Source organism: Meleagris gallopavo, chromosome 14, assembly GCF_905368555.1.
Source record: "Meleagris gallopavo chromosome 14, MGAL_WU_HG_1.1, whole genome shotgun sequence".
NCBI lineage: Eukaryota > Metazoa > Chordata > Aves > Galliformes > Phasianidae > Meleagris > Meleagris gallopavo.
In genome coordinates this window covers 11,992,138-12,006,505 of record NC_139417.1, presented here as the reverse complement: position 1 = coordinate 12,006,505, position 14,368 = coordinate 11,992,138, and the positions used below count along the sequence as shown (strand labels likewise).

At 45.1% G+C, this 14,368-nt stretch overlaps 1 long non-coding RNA gene across 1 annotated transcript in view; it reads right to left on the bottom strand.

Moving 5' to 3' along the window:
• The window catches only part of LOC116217177 (uncharacterized), a 130,353-nt gene that overhangs the window by 30,464 nt on the left and 85,521 nt on the right, over nt 1–14,368 (bottom strand). Inside the window, exon 10 of the long non-coding RNA XR_014886304.1 lies at nt 4,192–4,385. This is a non-coding gene — a long non-coding RNA (uncharacterized LOC116217177). The remainder of the gene's footprint in view (nt 1–4,191; nt 4,386–14,368) is intronic.

Genomic DNA, 14,368 nt, shown 5'->3' with positions numbered 1-14,368 from the left:
CTGTAAATCAAAACAGAATTACCACAACTGTTCAGGTTTGGGTTTGTTTTTACTGAGATCATAAACAAGCTGATGACACTGGATTTTATTACGCCACACTCTAACTATGCTTGCAATTCAGCCTAATTTCCAAGACTTGCTCACCTCTCCTCCATTGCAACAGTGTTAAACAGCAACTTTCATCAAAACAAACCCAATTGTTCCGGGAACACATCTGAATTCAGCAATATGTCTGTCAATCCAGTGGGCTGTCTTTACTTCTGCCTTCCTTAAGAGACAATCACTGCCTGCTGAGACTTTATGCAGAGATTGCTAACTTGCTGTGCATACACTGATGCAAAGAAAGAGCTCTGTAATTTAAATAACAGACTTTGGAATTGATGACAGACGCAAACATGGTCATTCACCCAGCTGTGGAAAACTGCAACTAAGGCTCCAGCAGGAGGGTGGAGGAAACATATTGCTTTTTTTGAGGACCAGAAACACAGCCTGCAGCCATAGCTGTCTCGCATAGGATGCTACACTTATAAAGTAGCACAGAGTGATCCCCAAAACAGAAGAGGTCGCGCGGTGCCCTGGCTGAGCAGAAGAGACTTGCTCCTCTTGCTCATCTCACCAGCCAAGGCTGGGCACAGCCCCAGTGCCACACGGCTGCTGTAGACAGTAAAAATTACAGCAACTCTATGGAAAAATCTTGTAAATACCTTTTCAGGTGAAATCAGCCTCTTTAATCTGTTGTGTCCCATTTGCACAGCAAGAAAGGCTTGGGTTTTTTTCTTTTCATAAGGGTGATAAATGCATTTTCCTTTTGCAGAGAAACAAAGACTCTGACAAGGCCCTTAATCACCAAATCAGTATAAACAACATTACAATACATTAGACTTGGAAATGCTAAACTGTGATTATGCAACAACTAATTAAATTAGTACTGACAGCTTTCAAAGAGTAGGAGAAAAAGGCACAATGCATCCCTTGGTTTCAGGAATGGCTCTTCCTAGAAACAGCGAAGACACACAAGCTGCAAGCACTTTCCATCTGGGAACGAGTCCACCTATGAAACACCCACACTTGAAACACAAACCTCTACTAAAACACAGAAGCCATTTTGCAAAATGGAGCTGAGCCTGATCAGCAATGAGCAGCAAGCAACAAGTTGAAGTCCTAAAAAGTGAAATCCAAGAAAAAGCCTTATTACTGCCTCCGTGCCACTAAGCGGGAGCTACCAGTCTTCTAGCAATAACTTGAGTTTAATTATTTGGGAAAAACAAAAGCCTTCAGAAACAAAAGCCTACAAAAGGCTGAGGAATGGCATAAAACTCACTTATGAACAGCAGTGAGACAAACTAACTATTCATGAATAGTGTTAATATCCTTTTGAGGCTTCTTAAAATACTTGAAGGCTGCTATGCAGTGCAGGTCCCATCTTGATTCCAAGGATGGCAACAGTGCAAATCACCTGCTGGCTCGGGTAGGACTCAGAGGGACCCCACATACAATGCCTCTATATCCCGGCTCTGTGCCCACCACTGAACTGAGGGAGCATGCAGCCCTTAGGCACCCCAACCACCACTGCACATCCATCCCAGCGAACAGCAGTGATAGTAGAAGTGGGAACACCTCCTGATCCCATCCTATACAATCCTTGTCAGCTTCTTGAGATGCTGTTTTCTATACAGGAACTTAATTTACATGTTAATAACACCAAAAACCATGGCATGAGAGGGAGAGAGGAGACGTTTGAAATTTCTATTTAAAATCTTGTCAGAATTGGGAATTTTGAATTTTTTCCAATACGCTCAAAACAAAATCCTCCCATTAATCTTCCTGCAGGTCTAATTTTCCTCTTTGGGAGGCTCTTGCAAGTGGCTGCATTTTGCTCCCAAAAGCCTCACTGGTTCTGTTTTTCCTTTTTATCGCTGAAGTCCCACCTGTGCCCACAGGAGCAAAGCTCAGTGCTGGGACTCCACTGCCCTGCCAGCAGCTCTCACTCAACCTGCATCCCTGCTTGCATTAAGGAAGATGTGCTTTCCTTCTCCTCCCCTGCACTGAGATCACCATGCATGAACACAGTGACAGGCTCTCTGCTGACCCAGTAGCTCTCTTCCTTTCCCAGCATAGATTTGGGATTTTCAGCGTGTTTGTGTTTATCACCTTTTGCTTTCAGATACTGAACTCTCACTTCTTCGAAAACTTCAATTCACTGGTTGTGTTTGGGCAAATTCCCGTGATAACTGGTTGAACATATGGAGAGATGTGGGTGGAACGAGGCTGGGCAGCTATGTGTGCTTATCCGGGAGGAAAGCTGCAGAAGGAGGGAAATCACACTACTAGCATCCTCGCTAATACCCATTCATCACCTAAAAAAAAAACCCTACAACCCTAATAAATTAATAAAATCACTTTCTTCTGCAAATGGCAGCAGCCAAAAAGCTCATCCACAGTGTTGCAGGTCTTTGTGCTTTAAGCTTCCCACCCCATAGCATTGTAAAAGCCAGCAAAGCTTGCAAGAGCAGTATGAAAAATCAGCTTAGGAGACAGCAGAACTGCAGCAGAAAATGGTATTTTCTGTATTTAAAATACTTGGTAATACTGGCCAATCTCATCAGCTCAGTGCGTGTGCTTACCATGATGTTGCGTGGTCAGGGCTCAAGCTAAAAGCTTAAATTTTTTCCTTCTAACTCTGTACTTGGCCACATCACATCACTGCAAAGGAGCCCAGCCTATTCATTTGCTCATGAAAGGACAGATAGCATGTCCTTCCCCAAAGGGCCCTCCCAGCACAGCCAGCGTGAGAGCAGAGGTGACTTGGAAAGCGATAATTAAATGAAAACTCTCAGGCTCTCTGCAGTCACACATTTAGAGTGCTGTGGGTAGGGGTCCCTCCTCCCTCTCCCCCTTCCCAGAGCACAAGGTTGGGCATTTTGTCATGGAACACAGCCTGGACCAGGAGCTCCAAGGATGCTGGAGGTGGTGGCTCAAGTCACCTGTCCTCTCTGCGTGGAAATGTGGGCCTCTAAGGTTTGCTGTGTGAGAAACACTCTTCTCTAAGTGCAGCTAAAGTCAACTTTCTGTCCTTCTAATATATGCCAGATAAACAAAGCACTCGTAGAATAACAAAGAAATATCACCAACGCCAGAAAAAGTCCTGCAGCCAGCAACTCTCTTCTGCATATTTTATCTTATAATCCACTGAGCTAATACTTAACCACCACACCAAGCAGGTGGAAGTTTGAGGGCCATTGAGCACTCTGAATTTTCCCAATGCATCACAATTACCAAAACACCTGTGCTAAATAACTTTGCGCTGAGCCACTGTGAAAATTCACAGAGTGCTCAAAAGCCCTTGAAATTTCTCATTTCTAACCAGGGCTGGAGTGGCTGAGCACTCACACACTGCAGCACAGCATAAAGCAGGTAAAGACACTGGTTCAAGACCTCTTAAAGTCCCCTTTCTCTCTAGCTGGAAGTTATGCCATCCCTGTGATTTTCAGGCTGCTCCTACTTTGTCTCTACAATTATGCTCACTTGGAGTCAAGTGAACTGTATTGCATGAGCAGAGTCCAAACAGCACCCCGCTCCCCTGTCCCTTTCCCCCCGCCCAGCACACCTGCCTATCTCAGAACCTTTCTTTTCCTTTTCCAGGTTGGACAGGTCTCCAAGCAGAGGCAGATAGGCCTCTGGGTCATAGCAGGCTGATCCTGAGCTCAAGACATCCCTCTCCATACTCCCCATCTCACTCTCACAGAGTCAGCAGGACAACCCCAGGACAAGCTTGTCCTTGGGATGCACAGAGTGGAGCAAGGCTCAGCAACCAGCCAGGAGCTCTTTAAGTAACAGTACAAGACATTAACAACCACATCAGCCCTGTTGCATCAGCTGTAGAGGAAGCTGAGAGGAGACTGAAGATGTTTCAGCCAGCAGAAGCAAGAAGAATGGGAGGACGCTGATAAACAGTGGGGAGCCAGAGACATTCAGTCCACTTAGTCTGTCCCCAGGAAGGTGAAGAGGTGACTTGAAAGTGGTCAACAAGTGCCCAACTAGAGACAGGAGTAATAGGATGAGGCTCTTTAATCTGACACAAAGGCATCTTGAGATCCAGTGGCTGGAAACCAAAGGCATTTCTACAGAGACATAAAATCATTCTTAGTGCAGAACAGTTAAGGCAATTAACTAACCACTGGAACAATTTACCTGAGGATGCAGCAGATTCTCTGTCACTTCAGCACATTAGATTGGACCTCTGTGGGACATCTCCACTCCACCAGAGCATCTGGGCTTGATGATGGGGGTGTCATACAGGAATGTTGCCTCTTTGTGCTGTTGGGATTTGCTTCTGTATACTGAGCCCAGAACAGGAGTTCTTTCAAAGCCAGTGATAGCAGTCACTAGATACAAATAGAAAGGGGAAGAAAAAACACAGAAGTGAGAAAAATTTGGAAAAAACAATGCATCTCATCAGATGTCCCCAGAGCCTCACAGGGCAGCCCAGCAGTGTGTTCAGCCCCTGCTTTCTGCCAATTTGCTGCTCAGAAATGAGCAGAGCAGAAGAAAACCATCTGTACACAGACGGATGGAGGCTGAACATGTCCACTCTGTGTCCCAGCCCTGCTCTTCCCCATAGGGCTATGCAGTATCTCCACACCTGCTGGGCTGTGGTTTCCACATGCTGGCTGCTCACTGGCCACATCCAGCTCACCTGTGGGAATGCATTGAGGAAACACTCTGGTCTGAGCCACCAGGTTCATGCCACTCAAAGTGACTCTCAAATGCATGGACTGGAAGGTGTCTACTGATGCAAGAGACCACTCCAAATATCAGTTTTCTAGTTTTTAATCAGTGACGGAGTTTTATTTGGCTTGTTTCTGAATGATTCCCCCTCCTTTCTGATCTGGAGAGCTTTCAAATCTCACAGTGAGAGCTCTCAGTATCATTGTTCTTCAAGACTTTAAAAATCAAACCAAACCGAAAACCAAACAAACACACACATAGACACACAAAAAAAGCCCTCAAAAAATAAAAGCAGCACACAAAACCCAACATCTGCAAACAGTCATGCAGGAAGACAGCCAAAATCCAATCATGAGCATTAACATTTAACTACTGCTGTATTTCACTGTGTGCCTGCACATCTTGTACAAAGGCAGACACCCTTATGCTCCATGTCCCCTGCAAGTAAGCAAGTACACATGCTCCATTCATAATTAATGGCCCAGCCTTCTAAAAGCACTAACAACTGCATCTGCTTCAGCCTGCTGAGGATTTGGTCCTAAAGATTTGGTTTCACCAAACTAATGCTCTGCCTGCAAAATAGTCATCTAAGAGACAGTGGAGCCAGTCTTTGACACTTGGACTCCAGGTGTACCCAAACCAGCATCAAACATAATCACAGTCATCCTCTGAAATCAATGCTGGCTTTTCTGTACATTTCAAGGGTGATATGTTTGGACTTCAAATATTGTTTTCTGAGGTGCTTAGTGCTTAAGATTGGGACTAAGCCTTCCCAAAGCTTCAAGCAAGCACAGAACCCCCAGCACCCCTGCAGAACTGAACTTCTACATTATTTCAAGCCATTCCACAACCCCTGAGGATAGATGGACACTAAGCAGAGCTGTGTCTGCACCAGGCAGTCAGCACTTCTGCACTCAGCAGGAAAGCAGTGATGTTCTAGACAGGTAGGTTGCTGCTAAAAGGTACTGAAAAAAAGCCATAGATGAGCTGGGTTGGATTTATTTATTTGTTCCCCTTCCCATGGAGTGAGATATGCTCTGAGTAGATTTGCTTTGATAGAGAACTAGAGAGAAAGCCTCACCAAAGCTCTTTTCCTGCTGCCAGAGGACTGCCTCCAGTGAGCTTTTGGCTTTTAAGAGGAGACAAAACTGTTGGCTAGTGCAGACATGACCTGAAAATAATCCTCCATTCCTCTTCCTGATAGCTTTTATTTCTGCTTTTCTCCATCCAGTAAGATCCCTCCTGCCCCTTTCCTCTCAGAAAGGAAGAGGGAAGCCTGGCTGCACTGGGAGGCACAGGGGCTCTCAGCTCCTGATGCGCCCTATAAGAGGGACATTGCTCACCACCATCCATCACACCCTATCTTCACTACACAAACTATTTTAATTCCTTAATGAGATGGGAAGAAAAAAATGAAAATAAGATATGTCTTATATCCTTAAATCCTCCTTAGACTAGCTCTCTTCCCACAACAACTACCATCCTCTTGATGATGAACCTAAAGCAACAAGTTGAAACAGCTAAACATCATAAGATGTACTTTTTCCATAGCTATTACTACAAGCTTTACTTGACTTTTCCACCTAACCCATGAAGTTAGCATCAGAAGCAGTGACTGTCCACAAGCACATCAATCCTTGCAAAATGCATACCTGTAACTGACAGTTTAGAGATAAGATCCCTGAAAGTACCATACACAACTTCAGAAATAAAACTTCTTTGTCAGGATGCTCCATACAGGTTAAATAGACTTTGACCAAAATAAAAATACACCCTAATACCTTTCCTCTGCTTTTACCTCTCTGTTGTCTGTTCTCACATTTCATATGGTTCATCCTTCATTTGCAGTGATCTGTGAAAACCTCTACAGGGGTGACATGGAAGGAACAAAGCTGGATAAAATCCTAGAATATTTGCCAAACTGACAAAAAATATAGAAGAGAAAACATCAAGCCCAGCCAAGTCAAATATCAATCTACTTTTGTGTGCTTTGTTTCATTAAGTTTACTTTATGATTCATTTGTAACAAACTGTGGTGGATAATGAGTACTTGCATCCCAAACCTCTGTGTGCTTAAGAAATCCCTCTCTCTACACAGAGAAGGACTGGATAAAAACAACATAGCCCTCTCATTTGAAAAAGCTCTCAGTGGTCTAAGCACAAGTGGAGATCTCTTAAGCAGCACTGAACAGAGAGCTCCAGCAATAAAGCACTCACGTCAACACTGAAGTATTCAAGCCCTGTGGAGACATCCCAGCACATTCTATTCAAGCCTGCCAAGATGCCCTGTAAGCACATCTATGAGCATGTAGTGGTTTTTGGGCAGCTGCCTCCTGGGTGGATAGCCCGGGAGATACCCACAGGCAGGCATGCCGTGCGCATCCAACAGCTTTCCCTGCGGACACTGCCAACCCCAGCTTACACGTCAAAGGACAGCAGAAGTCTGAAGCTGCAGAAGGCTGAATGTCTGACCCATTGGTCTTGGTGGTAGTCCATCAATGCAGGATCAGATCTAGATCCATCAGAGTCTATCCAGGTCCCTTTCCACCACAGCTCGAGATTTTCAAGCACAAGACATCTCATGTGGCAAGCTGTTCACATTTCCAACTGGATGTGACAGGTGGACAAATAGGAAGGGAAAGCACACAGTAAGTGAAAACATTTTAAAACAAAATGAGATTCACAGACATGTTCATTTCTCACGCAGAAGTTAGCCCTTTATACAGATAAATTCCTACTTCTCTCTGGTTTACTTAATTTTATTTATGCTTCACTTACAAGCAGTCCTACAACTAATCAGATCAATGCCAAGACATCAGACTTTGTCAAATTCCTCAAAACTTGTGCTATTCCCAGGCTGGGCCTGCCATTTGCCTCCTTCAGCCACGACCACAGGGAAGCAATTGCACCTCCACTTCTGCCAACCTGCAGGAACTGCTCCGTTATCAATAACTGCAGCACTGAAGAGAGTGTCTCCCATACGACAGGCAGCCAGAAATGAGCTGATCCAGCAGGAAAAAAAGAGCACGAAGGACTGAAATGCAGGCAAGCTGCAGGTGTTCAGATAATTACAAGAGTTTGGCAAACTGTGGGAACAGCACACACTCCTAAAACGACAGCACAGGCTTTAATACTTCCACTGCACATCTGTGCATCAGTGTCTCACTCCCCCCCACCTCAGCATTTTGAATGTACAGCAGAGCTGTGCAAAGCCTTTGGGTGAAGATCCAAACATATAGCAAAGAGATAAATGGTGTGACAGCCCAGTCTGCCCAGCATGGTCCCCACTGGGCACCTTCAGCTCTTTTTGTTCCACAGGAGATAGAGCATAGCACCCATTTTGTGCCATTTGCAAGCTAGCCCTGAGGGAATAAGGAGACGAGCGTTTTCCACTTTCTCTTACGCTTCCCCTTCCATTCATTCATTCATTCATTTTCCCACTGTATTTTCTTATAGTTTCCAATTTTGCAAGAAGTTCACTAAAAGAACAGATTCTCTTCGACTGCAAGGGCCCAGCAGTACAGCAACATTACACCACCTGTATTTCCCCATCTCCACTGAAGCAGAATTCTCCTGTGCAAGGCAAAGCCACACAGGTTTACCAGCTTTTACTTTTCTGTGCATCCTGTTAACACGTTACACTTTCTCGCTCATTAATCCTGCAAAGGAGCATTTACAATGTATTTAAAACACTTTTCCTCCTTTACTAGCTCCCTGTGGTGCCGTCCAGTTCCTGATCTGAAGAGCAATCAATAAATAAACCCTGCCGTCCACCGGGGTTCCTGGCTGCCCAATTAGAACAGCAACCCTCCACATGCTGTTTTATTGTATGCGGCAGCAGTCGACTCTGGCACAGCTCTCAGTGCCTAACACTGGTTTTACATGTTCGTATTTGAGCAACAAAGCCTGGGAAGTCAGCGGGGCTGTTCTCTGCCAAGTTACATACAAATTCACTGGAGTTTCCGTCGCACAGTGCTTTCGCCAACCGGTTGCGTGGGGGTTGATGGCAGTGTCATCATTTTAATTGCTTGAAACAGCGAATGGGTGGATTTCTGGCTTGTCAAGGACATTGTATGGGGAAAAAAAGAGACATTATTAATCTCTCCAAAGCCTAGCTGGTGAGTAGGACCTTAAAGCAGCTGAGCAGTGAACAAAGCGTGCTCGGTGAGCAGGCAGCATGCCACGGCAAGGGGCAAAAATCAGCCTGCAAAATAAGTAATGTTAAAGTGCTGCTCTGCCTCACACAATCTTTAGAAAAAGGGATATATTTTCTTGGGATACCATAAATTCACTTTGTGAATTAGCATCACCAGCTTGTGCCAACGCCTGGCCTCAGTGCCTGGCCTGCCGAAGGCAAGCAGGGAGGAGGACTGCTTGGCCAGGCCTGCTTCAGGACCAGGAGGCTGTAGGGAAGCCATGACCCCTCAGATGGCCTCTGTCTGCCTCTCTCAGCTACAAGGACTCATGCAGTGTGGAGTTCACCCAGCAAATGTGTTGGCAGAGGAAGAAGGAGGAAGCCCTGAGGGACAGCAGAGTCCCCGTTGTGTCTGAGTTTGCTTTGCAGTATTTTCACATGAGACAAGGCTGATCTCCCAGCCAAATACCAATGCCAGGGCACAACATCCCTGCAGACATTGCAGAGCTCTCTGCCAGGACCCTTTCACACCTCCATGGGAAGCAGCTGGTGCCAACCCACATCCCAGAAAGGCTCCCCAGAGGGTGCACTTGTTTGATTACGCCTGGCAATTCCTACTGTGATGGACAACAGCAGACATGCATTCTGGATGCAGAGGATGCATAGCAAAGGTTGAGCATGGAGTACGGGCTACATCACAGCAGATGTTTGCAGGGTGTGGTCAGCTTTTGTCTTGCTGTCTCTATTAGCAGTGGGGCAAAAGAGGTTCCCTAGATTAGTAATGAGGTACTGGTCCTACATGAGTTGCCCCAGCACCACTCCACCTCTGCTGCTGCCAGCAAAAGCTGAAAAGTAAGCAGAGCTTACACTACAAGCCTGCAGCTCTCCAAAATGATTACCATGAGGTTGGGTTGGGTCCAGAGCCCACAAACCCTGTGTACCAAAATCTCCTCTGTGTTGTTGCAGCACCTAAAAATCTCACAGCAACTGAGCTTGGCGGCAAGGCAAAGGGCCAGCATGGGGCTGGCTGTGATACCATACAAGGGATTAATAGTGTTTGCTGGGAAAGGCTTAGAGTACTGGATTCCTAGCATCTCCCCCATCCCACGCTAAGCCAAAGCTCCGTGCAACTGAATCTTTACTGAACTGAGCCCTAAATAAATCCATCAGTCATTCTCCAGTGTGCCCCAGCACACTATCTGTCACTGCCCACTGAGCTGCCATTTCCATTTCCCCTGGTCTCTCCTTCATAGGCTCTTATTGACATTTAACAGTGATCGGTGCAGACAGAGCCACTGCAGGTGGGTGCCCCAGGGGAGCCCAGATCCCTGCAGGCAGCACCCCACAGTGCTGCACACCATCAGGAGCCCACGGCTGCAGGACTGCATGCTGTGCTAATGACCACAACAAATCACTGATGACGCTCGGCTGGTTTTCGCCAAGCTGCTCTGATGTTCCTTGGTGAAACAAGAGGCAGTATTGTCAGCTACAGGGAAACATCAGTCATCTCTAGTCTGCAAATGCCAACCAAACCCCTTTTACTCCATCCTCCATCTGAAGTGCAGCTGTGAAAGGCAAGATTAGTCTGTTCTGCTGGGATCTATGCTGAACTGAGAAGGACAAGAAAGAGAAGAGCGCTGGGATAGAGATATCTCTGTAAAAACCAAGTCATCCTGTAGGAACACTTCATTCACTACCCATAGGGTGCAGACAACAAGTAGAGAAAATTAAGCCACATGCATAGAAATGATGGCATTTTCTCACTTCTCCTTATAGATGAATTTTAATGAGAGCTATCAGTACAGAGACCTCAAATAGTCAGTCCTGGAGTTCATTCCAAGTCTATGAGTGTTTCCAAGACAGAAAGGAAAGCACAGCCTTTCACCAGAGAAAGAGGAATACTTGGCCAAACTCCCAATATTTCACTGGACACAGCAAGGAATAACCCAGAGAGAGGTGTTTCATGGCCTTTTTTCTAATGAGTCAAGCATCATGGTATTTTAGCTGGATTAAGGATCTGCAATCACATGCCTGGGCTTTGGTTTTCATCAGCTGCTGTCTGCTCTGCAGGGCTTGAAGCCAAATCGATCATTGCCATACAGGAGCTTCACCTCTTATGCAATTAGTTCAGAATTTCTGGAACTGCACGGATGGCCTCATCAGCAGGAAGACTTTACACAAAGCATTCACCGGACCTGGGCCCTGATGGCCCCACCACTTTGGGATACCCAGGGACTTGGGCCTGGCAGCGTCCAGTAAGATTTAGATGCCAGCTGCTGAGAAAACATGGAAATCCCACCCCAGAATGAGTTGCCAAGCTACGAAAGCAGATGGTTCCTCATTTCCCTGACCTCTTGAAGGTTTCCACCTCAGGGGGAGCCCAGGAGAAGCACAAGGGAAACACGAAGCCCCAGTATTCAAAAGCAAGACAAGATCACAACCCTGAGCTTTAGTCCAAGGTGGGAAACGGGGGTGAGAGGAGGGATTTAAGAGGCAAGCTGCAAATACCCAGGAAAAATTTAAGCTCTCATTTGTCTGCTCAGTCTGAGAGGGCAGTGACTACATCTAAAAATCTCTGGGAGAAGCAAACTGGAGAAGGGCACAGAGAAAACCACTGATGAGAAGGTAACACCACAGACAAGGTGTGAACCTGCACACCACAGACAGAAAGACCCAAAGGCAGCTCTCGTCTTCTTCCCTCAACCCACTCCCCCTTCAAAAATGCGTATCACGGGACTGTGAAATGCAATGCTCTGTGTAGAGCTTTAAGAACTGAAAACAAAACATCTTTCATGGAGGAATGCTGCTTTAAAGGTAAGAGATGACTCAAAGGATGACACATACTTACTGCCTGCTGAGGAACTCCAAGGGGAACCCTGACCGAGGAGCTCACCGCATACCGAAGTGTGCTGAGCTGCTCTCATAGCATCGCCTGTGCAAAACATGTTCCACATCACAGGGTAACCTTAAGGGAAATAGCTTTGAACATCCTGAATTAGACACTGCTATTAGACATTACAAGAGGAGAGATTCTGGCTTTTAATGTTGCTTCCATCCTGGGACTGGTTTGTACAGGTAGGAAGGAATGTCATTTTTGTTTGCATTACTCATTGAGAAGATGTTAGTGCTATCCACTGATAGCACATTTTTTCCTCTCAAATGTGTGTGTCAGCCTTCATTGAATACCATACAAAACTTCAGACACATAGGAAACATCTGGCCAGCTACAGCCCGTCAGCTCTCTAGACTGCAAGATCTTGATCAAGTTCTTTTTCATAGGAAAATATTAAAAATCTGAATTTGAGAGCAAAACATAATTTTTGATTGAAGAGATCAACCAACTCTATGTATCTATCAGGAAAGTCCCTGTCTGTACAACTTGGTCTCACGCAGGATAAGCTCTGCAGCAGCTATCTTACTGGAAACAAAAGAAAGCAGATCTTCACTCCAGGAAATAAATCCATGTTTGCTCCTTAAAAATGGAACAATTGAACAATTTTTAACAGCAGCACAGTTTTAAACATATGATCTGCTGACAGACAACACAATGGTCACTGACCAGCATTCTTCCCCATACGCTCATGTAAGAAAGAAGGCTGAAACAAAGGTACCCACTGTTCCAAAATCAAAGTGTAGCCATTCATTTACACATCACACTGGAACCAAAAGTTGTGCCTTATTTGACAGCATCAGAAAAAAAGAAACTTAGGAAAGGAAAAAGCCTTACAAAAATGCCAATTTATCAGACTGCCAAGGAATAAAATCTTGTCATATATCTTTCATGCACTATATACCGGCTTCTGTAGCTTCTTCCTCCGTTCCTCAGATCTCCAGGCTGTTTGCAAACATAAATGAATGAAACCCCTCACCTCCTATGAAGTAGGTGATTTGTTTTTATTAATACATAAATGAAAGAGGAAATTAATTGAGGAGCAGAAAGAGCAAGAAGCCCAAGATCACACAGCGAGAGCACTTTAATCACTATATTCTAGCCACTTAAGAGTAGCACTTACACGTTAATGCCTTCCTGCTCTCCAGCAAGCTCTTGCAATGAACTGTGTTTCCCAGTCTCCTCTGGTCCCCGTTAGTTTTATGGCTTGGTTCCCCTTCAGGGACGTGGAGTTTTTCCTTCACGTTCACACCATCACACCTCTGCCCCCATGTTTAATTATTATTTATGTTGAATATAAATAGCAAAGGAGATGATCCTAAGATGAATAATGAAAAAGCAACAAGAGACAAGAAAACTGCTCGCATCAGCTGCTATCCTACCTGCTTTGTATTAAATACATCTTAACACTGGGTCTCTGCATACCAGAGGAGGAAGGGTGAGTTTTAGGGCCATTGCACACTATGAACTTCCCCAATGTATCACAGTTACCACATCTCCTATGCCAAATAAGTTTGTGCTGATCCACAGTGGAAATTCACAATGTTCAACAGCCCTTGAAATTTCTAATTTGTATGTTCCCACAGAGGAGCGGAGCACTGGGTGAATTTCTGTCCTGTGCTGCAAGTTGGACATGGGATCAGGCAGTCTCTGGAGCCTGACTTCACTCCTTGAAATTTGTGGCACTATTTTAATTATTAAGCAAGGCATAGCTATCTGCTTCTCCATTTGCATCTAGTACTTTTAACGACAAGAAAAGACATCCTTTTTAAATGCTAACCCAGTAAGTGGTATTAGGAAGAGCAAGAGCTATTACCCGTGCAAATTTCAGAGCAATTAGTCACGGAGGCAGGAGCACAGACACAGGGTTGGCTCCCAAGTCTCTCCTCCCTTCTGCTGCCCCGCTGCAGCCAGCAGTTTGGCACAGACCCAATTGGTGAAGACAATGTTCATGTGATGGATGAGCTCCCAGCACCCACCATCACGCCAGCAAGCACAGTGTCTATGGTTGGCATCTCTTGAACTCTGCAAGGCTCTGAACCAGGCCACCAGCATGGACAAAGAACATTTTTAGATATAAAGAAACCATTTCTTCTCAGAAAGAGCGGTGAGGCATTGGAACAGGCTGCCCTGGGAAGCACTGGAGTCACCATTCCTGGATGTCTTAAAGGAAAGGGGAGAGGTAGTAATTAGGGATATGGTTTAGTAAGTAATATTGGTGGCAGGTGGATGGTAGGACTAGATGATCTTAAAGGTATTTCCCAATCTTAATGATTCTACAGTAGATTTTCTTTCTCTTTTTACCTGCAGCCAACATGATCTCACTGATGAAAAATACCCCTTATGGATAAAATACTAAGTGTATGGAGAAAAGGAACACTAACTGCTAAATCCTGTTCAAGTAAAGATTTCTTCCCCTGATAGTGCTATTCCAGATACATCACCGCATATTTGCAGTGGAAGATGAAAATACTTCTGGCATTAAAGATAGTGACATTCTTAATTTACCTCATACGTAGGAAGGTGTGTGTGGGAGTAGTGTGAGCATCTCACAAGAATGTGTCCTATGTAGTTTCATAAAGAAGAGTACACATTTCCCCTAGGATTATTATTAT